Below are 6,170 nucleotides of genomic sequence, written 5' to 3' on the forward strand. Positions count from 1 at the left end.
GAGTTCCAATGCTCTACAACTTTATGTTGGTGAGGTGATGGAATTGTGGAGGATTCGCATGAATTAATCTCTAAGAACCTCAACTGGGCTGTTGTACAGTTTCTACGTATTATTTCCCAACTTCCGGATCTAAACCTCAAAACCTTGAATGCATAATCTCATTCCATTTTCACTCCATGGTTGACCTAACTTCTGTCTTTCTCCTTAGATCAAGCAAATTCAAAGAATCAATTACCATCTCGTAATTGAAAATGTCACTTCATCTTCATCCTTTTCCATATTTGCTCTTCTCTGGATCTTAATCTGTCTATAACTCTCTTCTCCATCTGTTCCTAACATCAGTTTCTCCAAGAATTCTTCTCTTACCTCTTTTGATGGAACCTCAGTCTTCAGTTCATTAATTTATTGTTCTTTTTTTCAGTTACATACTCACAATTTATAGACTCTGCCTCTTAACTTGGTGCTCATCTTCACAAGACCCTTCAAGGTGCTCTCTCATCACAGCTGGTTCCTCTCCTCTCCCCCTGGTTTCTCAAAGAACAAACTCAATATCTTCCCTACAAAATGAATACCATTCTGTTTACCTGAATCAGAAGGTGACACCACCTTTCATCCATGTAACTCCTTTATATTGGGAAGAACGTTTACTCATCTTTGTATTACTTGAGGATTAAGCACTGTGCCAAAAACAAAGTAAACGGTAAACAAAGTTTTTAACTTGAAGAAATTTCTAATTTTGAGTTTATAATTGTTTTGACATTAAGGTTCAAACATATTTTGGAATACTTGCACAAAACATTTTAAAGATGTGGTAATTAACATAACTTCTAACTAAGCATATACAACGTTTGCTGTAACTTTTCTTCATGTTCTTAGAGCTTCCTAATGTTCCTCAGTGTTCCGATATAGGTTCCAGAACCATCGATAATTGCTATCTACACGTTTAACGGCAGTCTGTGGGGTTGCAAAGAGTTGGAAATGACTGAGCGACTGAACTGAACTGAACAGGTTTAACTATTAGTTTTCTTTTATTATGTTGAGGTATATTCCTTCAATTCCTGCTTTCTGGAGGGTTTTTATAAACCTCCATCATAAATGGATGTTGAATTTTGTCAAAGGCTTTCTCTGCATCTATTGAGATAATCATATAGTTTTTATTTTTCAATTTGTTAATGTGGTGTATTATGTTGATTGATTTCTGGATACTGAAGAATCCTTGCATCCCTGGGATAAAGCACACTTGGTCATGCTATGTTATTTTTTTTGATATGTTTTTAGATTCTGTTTGCTAGAATTTTGTTAAGGATTTTTGCATCTATGTTCATCATTGATATTGGCCTGTAGTTGATATTGGCATCTTTGTCAGGTTTTGGTATTAGGGTGATGGTGGCCTCATAGAATGAGTTTGGAAGTTCACCTTCCTCTGCAATTTTCTGGAAGAGTTTGAGTAGGATAGGTGTTAGCTCTCCTCTAAATTTTTGGTAGAATTCAGCTGTGAATTCTACCAAATTCTACCAAACAAAAGTCCTGGGCTTTTGTTTGCTGAAAGATTTCTGATTACAGTTTCAATTTCCATGCTTGTGATGGATCTGTTAAGATTTTCCATTTCTTCCTGGTTCAGTTTTGGAAAATTGTACTTTTCTAAGAATTTGTCCATTTCTTCCACGTTGTCCATTTTATTGGCATATAGTTATTGATCTCTTATGATCCTTTGTATTTCTGTGTTGTCTGTTGTGATCTCTCCATTTTCATTTCTAGTTTTGTTGATTTGATTTTTCTCCCTTTGTTTCTTGGTGAGTCTGGCTAATGGTTTGTCGATTTTATTTATCTTCTCAAAGAACCAGCTTTTGGCTTTGTTGATTTTTGCTATGGTCTCTTGTTTCTTTTGCATTTATTTCTGCCCTAATTTTTAAGATTTCTTTCCTTCTACTAACCCTGGGGTTCTGAATTTCTTCCTTTAGTTTTTAAGATTTCTTTCCTTCTACTAACCCTGGGGTTCTGAATTTCTTCCTTTAATTTTTAAGATTTCTTTCCTTCTACTAACCCTGGGGTTCTGAATTTCTTCCTTTTCAAGCTGCTTTAGGTGTAGAGTTAGGTTATTAATTTGACTTTTTTCTTGTTTCTTGAGGTAAGCCTGCATTGCTGTGAACCTTCCCCTTAGCACTGCTTTTACAGTGTCCTGTGAAAGTGTTGCACTCAATACGCCAGCAAATTTGGAAAACTCAGCAGTGGCCACAGGACTGGAAAAGGTCAGTTTTCATTCCAATCCCAAAGAAAGGCAATGACAAAGAATGCTAAAACTACCGCAAAATTGCACTCATCTCACACGCTAGTAAAGTCATGCTCAAAATTCTCCAAGCCAGGCTTCAGCAATATGTGAACTGTGAACTTCCAGATGTTCAAGCTGGTTTTAGAAAAGGCAGAGGAACCAGAGATCAAATTGCCAACATTCGCTGGATCATCAAAAAAGCAAGAGAGTTCCAGAAAAACATCTACTCCTGCTTTATTGATTATGCCAAAGCCTTTGACTGTGTGGATCACAATAAACTGTGGAAAATTCTGAAAGAGATGGGAATACCAGGCCACCTGACCGGCCTCCTGAGAAACCTATATGCAGGTCAGGAAGCAACAGTTAGAACTGGACATGGAACAACAGACTGGTTCCAAATAGGAAAAGGAGTACGTCAAGGCTGTATATTGTTACTCTGCTTATTTAACTTCTATGCAGAGTACATCATGAGAAACACTGGGCTGGAAGAAGCACAAGCTGGAATCAAGATTGCTGGGAGAAATATCAATAACCTCAGATATGCAGATGACACCACCCTTACGGCAGAAAGTGAACAGGAACTCAAAAGCCTCTTGATGAAAGTGAAAGTGGAGAGTGAAAAAGTTGGCTTAAAGCTCAACATTCAGAAAACGAAGATCATGGCATCTGGTCCCATCACTTCATGGGAAATAGATGGGGAAACAGTGGAAACAGTGTCACACTTGATTTTTTTGGGCTCCAAAATCACTGCAGATGGTGACTGTAGCCATGAAATTAAGACGCTTACTCCTTGGAAGAAAAATTATGACCAACCTAGATAGCATATTGAAAAGCAGAGACATTACTTTGCCAACAAAGGTCCATCTAGTCAAGGCTATGGTTTTTCCTGTGGTCATGTATGGATGTGAGAGTTGGACTGTGAAGAAGGCTGAGTGCCGAAGAATTGATGCTTTTGAACTGTGGTATTGGAGAAGACTCTTGAGAGTCCCATGGACGGCAAGGAGATCCAACCAGTCCATTCTAAAAGTGATCAGTCCTGGGTTTTCTTTGAAGGAATAATGCTAAAGCTGAAACTCCAGTACTTTGGCCACCTCATGCGAAGAGTTGACTCATTGGAAAAGACTGATGCTGGGAGGGATTGGGGGCAGGAGGAGAAGGGGATGCCAGAGGATGAGATGACTGTATGGCATCTCTGACTCAATGGACGTGGGTTTGGGTGAACTCCGGGTGTTGGTGATGGACAGGGAGACCTGTTGTGCTGTAATTCATGGGCTCGCAAAGAGTTGGACACAACTGAGCAACTGAACTGACTTTACTGAACTGAATACGATACTGCCAACCATTGGCTACTTCTTGTCTTCCACTTATGATGTGATAACTCTTTATATATAGTCAACTGATGTTTTTCCAATTAACTCACTATTACCATCATTATTTTATAAATAAAAAAAAACTGAAGCTCAGGAAGGGTAGATAATTCACCCTTAGTCACCAACCCAAGATGTGATGCAAGTAGACTCTATCTAAGACTTGACCAACCTCAAATTGCTTGTATAGTATTTTCCAAAGCTGAAATTATAGGTTCCTTCCAATTGTATTAAAAACACAACAAAACTAAGTAAAGGATTGTAGGAGACTGTCTATAACATTGAGATGTATGCCACATTCTTCTACTCCTATTCATTTTAATAATGAGCATGACCAGTGATGATATTTTGTTAAATAAAGCCACTTCAGAAATTGTATACTTCATAATGCAGAGAACACTGAAAAAAATCAGCCACTGTTTCAGTGTTTATAATATAGGCAGTTTTTAAAATAATTGATTATTTTCTTATGGAAGAGTAATAATGACTGTATATGGGCTTGCCTTGTGGCTTAGATGGTAAAGAACCTGCCTGCAGTGCAGAAGACCTGGGTCCAATCCCTGGGTCAGGAAGATCACCTGGAGAAGGGAATGGAAATCCACCCCAGTGTTCTTGCCTGGAGAATTCCATGGACAGAGGACCCTGGTGGGCCACAGTCCATGGAATCGCAAAGAGTCGGACACAATGAGTGACTAGCACTTTCACTTTCGAGGGCTAGTGATACCAAAGGAGAAAACCAGCCTTTCTAGTCTTCATTTATCTCTCCATCTCTCTGTGATCACATATACAAAATTCCATGTTTCAGTGTGGTTGTTTGGACTCTTCTGCTGTTTCTAACTTGAAGCAAAAGAATTTCCCAGCCTTAACTTTGCAGTTGACGTTTCTAAATGCTCTGAACATTACAAAATGTCCTCAGAGAGATGCCTTCTAATGGTTTTAATATCTTCATATAACATTGCATGGAGTGTTTGGTCATTCTAAGTACAAGATGGAGGTTAGCAGGGTGGCCGAGATGATTGCTTTGAAAATAAGTTGTGAATAAAGGAGATGTTGGGAAAAACAGAATGTAGGCTGTGCTGATTGACAGACCATTTCTTCAGTTATTAGAACAGAGCTATATATTGGGAAGAGAATTTCATAAACCCAGAGCAGAGTGTTGATGTTTATAAATTCTTTTCCTGATTTCTTCTGAAATCTAATGAATCCATGATACTGCTTCCATGACTACCATTCTTATACATATTTGATTACTTTATATTATAATTTACAACTCAAAGATGCACACTCAACAGCAGTAGCTGAGTTAGAATTTAGCAGGTTTATAGCTTTGTTTGGCCCTCGGCACAAGTAATAAAATTCTAGCTTTAAGTACCACTGGGACTTATAGAATGAAGACATCTGCATTATTATATTAAAATGTTCCTCCGTGTAATAAATATAACTGACAGTAGTGCATGACTTTCTTTATGAAAAATATGTTGATAGCAATATAGTCTTAAATACTGAAGAAACTGCCAATTAAAATTTTATGTGCCTAGTTACTATCTAAATGCTCAAACAGATGTCCATATTAACAGTTTAGTGTTGGATATTTCTAATAAAAGTCTTAGTAAAGGTTATTTTAAAAACACTCATGGAAACACTCTATTTATCTCTTGTGTCTTTTAATAGTGTTTCCTGTTTATTATTCTAATATACACTTTGGGAGTAATGTGGGTATTTGAGTGGTCACAGGTTTGAATAATTTTTCTATAATAAGGTTCCAGGTTCTCTGGATTTTAGTGTCATCTAAGTAGTGTTGAGACTTCCCTGGTAGCTCAGCGGTTAAAGCGTCTGCCTGCAATGCGGGAGACCCAGGTTCGATCCCTGGGTTGGGAAGTTCCCCTGGAGAAGGAAATGGCAACCCACTCCAGTATTCTTGCCTGGAGAATCCCATGGACGGAGGAGCCTGGTGGGGTACAGTCCACAGGGTCGCAAAGAGTCAGACACGACTGAGTGACTTCACTTTTCACTTTCAAGTAGTGTTGAGGTTCCCCTGGTGGCTTGTTGCTAAAGAATTCGGCTGCCAATATAGGAGATGTGGGTTCAATCTTTGGGTCATGAAGATCTCCTGGAGAAGGAAATGGAAACCCACTCCAGTATCCTTGCCTGGAAAATCCCATGGACAGAGGAGCCTGGTGGGCTACAGTCCACAGGATCACAAAGAGTCAGACACGAGTTAGCACCTAAACAATGGCAATATATCTATAACATTCACTAGAAGAAAGCTTTTATCCATCAATAAACACTCCCTTAATTATGATTATATAATGCCCACGTTTGGATTTGGTATAGATTGCATTCTTTTCCATGAAAAACACTATAGCCATTGCTACCCACTTATCTTTGCTGAGAATTGTAGCATCTATCTTGAGATCTTTAAATATTTGTATTTTAGATGATAGTGATGTGAATGATCATGATAAATTATACTCATATTTCACAGATTGCCTGGATAAAGTGATATAATAATTTATGTAGTTATAATTAATGTA

The 6,170-nt window shown here is 38.1% G+C and overlaps 1 non-coding gene across 1 annotated transcript; it reads left to right on the forward strand.

The window, feature by feature from the left end:
• Positions 1-5,442: 5,442 nt before the first annotated feature.
• TRNAC-GCA (transfer RNA cysteine (anticodon GCA)) lies at positions 5,443-5,514 on the forward strand. Its single transcript has one exon. It is a non-coding gene; the product is annotated as a tRNA-Cys (tRNA).
• The last annotated feature ends 656 nt before the right edge of the window (positions 5,515-6,170 follow it).

Source organism: Bos mutus, chromosome 24, assembly GCF_027580195.1.
Source record: "Bos mutus isolate GX-2022 chromosome 24, NWIPB_WYAK_1.1, whole genome shotgun sequence".
Taxonomy (NCBI): domain Eukaryota; kingdom Metazoa; phylum Chordata; class Mammalia; order Artiodactyla; family Bovidae; genus Bos; species Bos mutus.